The following is a 6,619-nucleotide window of genomic DNA, read 5'->3' as shown; positions in this document are numbered from 1 at the left end:
TCCATATTATATCCTCCTCTATTAAATTTAATGTCAAGAAAGAAAAGATGTCAGCTGAAAGTCCTCGACCATTTCTCCCCTAAGTATGTTGCTAGGTCTTTATTAAACGTGTAAAATCACTTTCTGAAATCATTTTGCAAGACTGTGAATGCTACATGCTACTAATCATGCAGCATACTACACAGAAAAGAATTGAGTCATGGCCAATTTTACTTTTGCTAAAAGTAGTAAAAGAAAAAAAAAATCTGTGTATTCCCCAGATAACTTATGGTGCTTTTGCCAATTGACAGAAATTTCTTGTTATTAAGTGCTAATTAATTTGTTAGCTGGTTTACTTTATAGATTTTCTGGATGTTCTCTCTTCTCATACATATTTTATTACTTTGGCAAAGTAATTAAAGTTTCCCAAATAGCTTGTGCTTCACTGTGTATGCAGCTTATCTGTGAATTTCTGTGCACTTGTTGTGAGTCTTCCAGGGAATCTGTCTCTGAACACTGCAAGCTGCGCTGGTGAGAGGGGTTGTAACTGCAGAGCTGCTTCCTGCCTCAGCCCCGCATCCTGGGAAGCCTGAGCCAGAGAAGGGCTTCCTGTGGATGGGCCAGGGCGAGCCCCCTTCCCCAGGCTGGCCAGTGCTCTGTTGGGGGGACGGCCCTGCAGGTGCCTTCATGTAGAGTGGCTTCACCAGGTCTGGGTGTGCTGCTGCCTCCCCTTGAAATTTGCTTTTGATTAATCTCATGCCCTTTTGTTTGAATTTGTCAATTGCATTTGAGAGATTTACAATTGATTCAATCATAAATATCATTGCTGGAGCAGGGTGCATAGGGGGAAAGACCACATTTTACTGGAAAAGATACTTTCAAGATGGGATAACATGGCAAGGCCTGACGTGAGGAGGGATCCTCTTGTGCATTACTGTGCTCTGGACTTGAAAAACGAATGTGCAGGAAGCTCCCAGGTGCCCAGTGCCTGGTGAGGGCAGCAGCCTGGCACTGTGTGTGACCACTAGACCCTGCACTTCTGCATGCTGGAGACACCATCTCCCATAAAACTGCTGGCCATATTGTCCCTGTTCTGTTAGGGAAATGTGGCCTCCTTTGCCTGTAGGATTTCATCCAAACCTGTTAGCAAGTCCCTCAACATCATCATCTGCAAATTCCCATCTTCTTAGCCCCAGTCCCTGTAGAACAATGCTGCGGCTCTTCTAGACTAAGGCCTCCTTGTTCTCACTTTGAAGTTTCATTTGTGTCTTTGCTTTTCTTACCATCATTCAGCCCATTCAGAGTGTGGCTTCATGTTCTGCCCAGATATTTCTTTCTTTTTGAAGTTGACATTTATGTGGCCATTATAAATGTGACATCACCCTTTACCACTCCAGGTTCCTGTTAAAAGGTCAACTTTGTTGTAATAGTGGACAGAATAGATTTTTAAAAGTGACATTTTGTTGCTGCTTTAAATTTGGATTTAGAATTAAAGCTCTACATATGTTTTTCACATATGGAAGCTTTATTGAATAACATGCACCTGGATGTTAAGTTGTGAGGGTATTCTAAAGGTTCATTTTTTTTCTAGTATTGTGGATGGAACCAGAGGACATTTTACCACTGAGCTACATGCCCAGCCCTATATATTTTTTATTTTGAGTCAGGGTCTCACCCAGTTGCTGAGGGCCTCACTGTGTTTCTCAGGCTGGCTTCCAACTTGCATTCCTCCTGCCTCAGCCTCCTGAGTAGCTGTGCCTATCAGATGGTTAATTTCCATATGTGTCCTTCCTGGAAAGCTTATTTTCAGGAAGGACTTTTGTTCCTGGTGTAACTGCACTTTCTTCATGGAAGGCTGTAGTCACCATGGTGGAAGGGAATTGCCAGCCAGGTCGCCACCCTGGCCAAGGGCTAGTGCTTTTAGTGGATAAATGGCCACACCCGCTCTCACCTGTAAACAGATTAGCATGTATGCAGCGCACTACTTCTGACTTATTGTGGCATTTTGTTCTAGTTTTATTCTTGAAACATTAGGATTTGCTTTTGATTTTATGTTCCTTAGCTCAGAGTTAGATTTGCAAAATAAATATTTATCAACTTCTGGTATTAGCTTCTGTGTCCTTCATAGGAGATTCATCCTATGTTTTACACTAGACTGCTAAAAAATACTGAATTATGAAAACTAAAATAATAGTGCTTTAATGACATTAAACCTATTTTAGAACTTTTTGAAAATTCATATAAAAGGGGGCATCATAGATGATAGAATCTAATAATTGAAATTGACCACATTACAAAAAATTATTTACAATAAATAATTATTATTAATACTGAATTAGTTTTGTAGATATGTATTAATACTGAATTATTAATATGTATTATGTATTAATACTGAATTATTATGTATTAATACTGAATTATTTTTGTAGATATATTACTTTTTATTAATGTATGAAAACATGGGAAGTAAAAGAATATTCCAAATTTGGAATTAAACTTTCTAAGTATGTAGCTGTTTTGAATCAATGACCAGTTGATTCATTCTTGTGAGTAATTATAAACTTTGTATTTTCCTGGGATTATTTTTATTTTCTCTCTTACCATCCTTTCATTAAGTTTTTGGAGGTCATGTTGCTGCTGAGTCATAAAATGTGAATGACACCTGTCTATATACTAATACCAGTTGCAAGTTTCAAACATCTGGGCAGTGAGCAGTTATTTATTTTATTTAACACTGACCCTTCACAACATCAACAAATAAATAAATGATAATTTCACTTGCAATTATTGTCATTTCTGCAGCAACATTTTTATTTGGACTTAATTTCCTTCTGACTTGTATTGGTAGCTTATTCCTCATAATTACAGAGTAAAACCCAACTTCATTTCTTTAAAATTCCAAATCTCCTAATCCAGAAAGAAATAATGAATTCCAATGTGAACAGATATTCTGTTGCCTCCACTTAGTTAAAAAAACAACATCCCAGACTTTTAAATAAACATGTAAGACATTATATGTTTGACTATATATATTCTATATTTCATTTACAAAATTGCTGTGTAGGAATGCTAGCTGCTTCCACTAACCTTGACAATTATTCAGGGAGTATCTAGAACACTTACAAAATAATCTTTAAAGCCTAAATCACATTTGTCTGAGGATTCTAAGTGGTGGCCAACTTTTATCTCCTCAATGGTGTGTGTACCTGCCTGTGTGTGCACATGTGTGCTTCATTATAAGCCAGAACAAAACGTGCTTGGTGGCCAATGCTAACATTACTGGAGACTGGAAACAAGATGTGCTCATAAAATCATAAAACGTGTTTCCTCTGTGGCTCAGGAAAGTGCAGTAAATCATAGAACACCAGTTCAGGCTGGCTTGGGGCCAACGCCAGGCATTAGATGCAGTGGCAGAAAGGGCTGCCTCTCCCTGGGCTCCCCTGGGAGTTCAGATGTCACCTGCACTTGTTTCAGCCTCTTGCCTGCCATCAGCTCTATCAGGGTTAGTCTTTGACTCCACTAAAACACCAGGAGTTCCAGGCTGGCTGGCAAGAGTTTGCCTCTACTGGACACCTTCAGGCGAGCTGTGATTCACTGTTATGGGATCAAAATGCGGGTGCAGTCCAGAGTTGTGCGATTCCACAGATCCCAGGCCAGGTGTTCACCAAGTCATCTGGGTAAGGGGAGTTAATGCCTCATTAAACATCGCCTGTTACATCCCTAGGCTTGTGTGGGAGCCCCACCTGGACAATTGGACCAGGATAGAAGGCTTGCTTCTTCAAAGCAAAATTGCTACTGATTGGCCGTTTGTTTTCCTAAATGCTTGGGACCATAGGAATTTCAGATTTTGGATTTTTCAGATTTTGAAATATTCGTAACATACAGTGAGATAGCTTGGGTATTATATACAAGATTTTGCATTTGTATTCAAGTTTTCACATGGAATCGAGTCATGTTTCATATTCACGGTGTACACACAGCCTGAAGGTAGTTGTAAACAGTACTCTAAGTGCTCCTGCATTTTGACAGCCACCACCACCTGAGGTCTGGGGTGGAACTCCTACCTGTGGCATGGTACGAGTGCTCAAGATTTCACACTGGGGGACATTTCAGATTCCATGGGATTAGCGAGCTCAGCCTGTGATAACTGAATAAGCACAGTTGACATTGAGAGGGCAAGAGTGACCAAGACACCCACAGAGTGAAGCATTGGAACTCATTTTTTTTTTTTTTTTTTGGCTCAGATAGCAAGAAAATTCCTTCTTGTTCTTGTATGGTAAGAATTAGGATGGGCATTTAGACATGCAGGTCTGTAAGATAAACTTAGCTTTACAACTAGCTTTATTAGAAGCTATTTGGATTCAAATAGATACTGAATTATATAATTCTCCATTCATCATAACCTGAGAACAACTTCAGAACAACTTCAGATAAGGAGCCAGCCTCCTTTATTGTTATCACTAGTTTTGAGGCAACTATGTCTAGTTATTTAGCTACAGTTTGGTGTTTAGAGATTCACTTGATTTCCAAACTAAATGGTCTTAACTTTTTCATTATTGTCAATTTAGTTAAAATCTGTAGGGTATTCCATATGTTTTCGGGTGTTTGTCTTAAAGGTATCACTGTTTGGGGCCTCACTTTCTTCTCCCAGCCACCTCATTTTTTCCTTTTTATCTGATCCTAAGACGAAGGCTAATAAGTGAAGAATTTATCTCTGTATAAATGAGAGTTTAGTGTTGATTTCTTTTTTCCCTACTGTACATTTAGATGAACTCTTAAATCATGATCTTGGGGAAGTCATAAGACAACACATTGTGTTCTCTTCCCATTGTTAAATAATATAATACCACTTATTTTCTTATTTCCTTTTTTCCTAACACATGTAACCCATTATCTCATGAAGGTGTGCAGAGAAGATACAAGAAGAGAAATGGTGGGAAAAGGAGGAGAATTTGGCTTCACAGAAGCAGTGAGCATCGGCCTGGAGCCTAGAGACCTTGCCACATGCCCTACTGCGGTGTTCAGAGAGCAGTTATGCTGGAGTTTCTGTATGGACCATTTATCTGCAGATTTGTAATGTAAATGCACAAAAGGCATTTAAATCTCATAAATATCATCTGTTTGGTATAAAATAAATTATTTCATTCTTTCTCTAATAGTTTCAAAAAATAGAGACTGTTGGATATAAAATATTAATCTCATTTTTATTCCATGCATTTTTTAGTTTTTTATGTTATTTACATACTTGATTTTAAATAATATTTAAATCTTTTAAGGATGAGTAAACTGAGAAGACAAAAATTATTGCTATGATATGCAATTTGTTTTGCTACTTTAACAGTTCCATTTGACAAACCCATCAATTTATGCAAGTGTATGTGACTAATAAGCACTTTATGAATTTAAGCAAAGATTTGTCATAAGTTTCTTATGTGTAATTCATAAAACTGCCAAAAATATTTGTAAAATATTTTATCAAAATATGTTCTTTTCTCTATTATTTTTATTTCCCGCTTTGAAATATATTTCAAATTGCTTGAGTGTTGTGTGTTTGGATCACAAAGTGAACAAAGTAAGCTCTTCTACATGGTAGGTAGCAATTATTTTTCTAATCATCAGGATTTAGAATTATAAATAGGCCATGGCATAGATTTCATCCACAACTTGTGTAGTAGCTCAGATCCTTAGCATAGCACAGAACAGAGCTGATTGCCACAGTTTAAGAACTTACCATTTTTAGGAAACCAAAATATGATTTATAGATCTGAGCCTACTGAGTGTTATCATTTTTAATATATTCCAAAGTTCTACAGAGATTTCCCAAATGCTTTTGGAGCAGAGAAAAATCTGATCACTAAAAATGTGATCAAAAAGCTACATCAATAATAAATTTCAATAAAACAAACAAAAGAGATATTAATATTAAACACTTAAATTGTACTAAAATGTGCTCATGAGAGAGAGATCACATTATAATTGCTAAAAGAAGGTTCAAGTTATTTAAATCACAAACTCTGCTGACTAAAGAAGAGGAGGCACAATTCTACAATTAACTCCTTGAGGTCAGTTTTACTTTCATAGCAAACCAGAGAGAGGCGTCATAAGGAAATAAAAGTATATCCCTGTGAATTCAGAAGAAAAATCCTCACTAACTCACTAGAAACTAGACCACCAACATACAAAACTTACTGTAGATGAAGAGCAAGTGGCATTCATTCTAGAGATGCATACTTTGTTCCAGATATGAAAATCAATCATTGCAATACATCATATTGATATAATTCAGGAAAAAATATGATCTTCTAGGTAAATATAGAAAACACTCAAAAGAAATTCACCACCCTTTCATGATTAAAAAACTAATGCAAGGGAGCCTTCTCAACCTGATAAAGGAACCTACTAAAAGTCAACACTCTACCTATTTATGAAAAAATAGCTGTTGCACTTGTACCCCTTTCAGTCAAATTTATATTAGAGATTCTAGCCAGGATAGTTATGCAAATGGAATAAATAAAAAGACACCCAAATTGAAAAAAAAGAAGTATAACTACCTCAGTTTTACAGATGGCATGCTTTTGTGTTCAGAAAATCACAAGGAAGACACAAGTAAACTTAGAATTAATAATGGAGTTCCAGAATG

At 37.0% G+C, this 6,619-nt stretch overlaps 1 long non-coding RNA gene across 2 annotated transcripts in view; it reads left to right on the top strand.

The window, feature by feature from the left end:
* LOC308649218 overlaps positions 1–5,401 on the top strand; it is a 40,199-nt gene extending 34,798 nt beyond the window's left edge. For both annotated transcript variants that reach the window (XR_014022033.1, XR_014022034.1), the window contains one exon: positions 1–5,401. This exon is cut by the window's left edge and continues 642 nt beyond it. This is a non-coding gene — a long non-coding RNA (uncharacterized lncRNA).
* The last annotated feature ends 1,218 nt before the right edge of the window (positions 5,402–6,619 follow it).

Source organism: Spermophilus citellus, assembly GCF_964194105.1.
Source record: "Spermophilus citellus genome assembly, chromosome: 5".
NCBI lineage: Eukaryota > Metazoa > Chordata > Mammalia > Rodentia > Sciuridae > Spermophilus > Spermophilus citellus.
The sequence above is the reverse complement of the archived record's forward strand: the minus strand, read 5'-3'. Positions and strand labels throughout refer to the sequence as shown.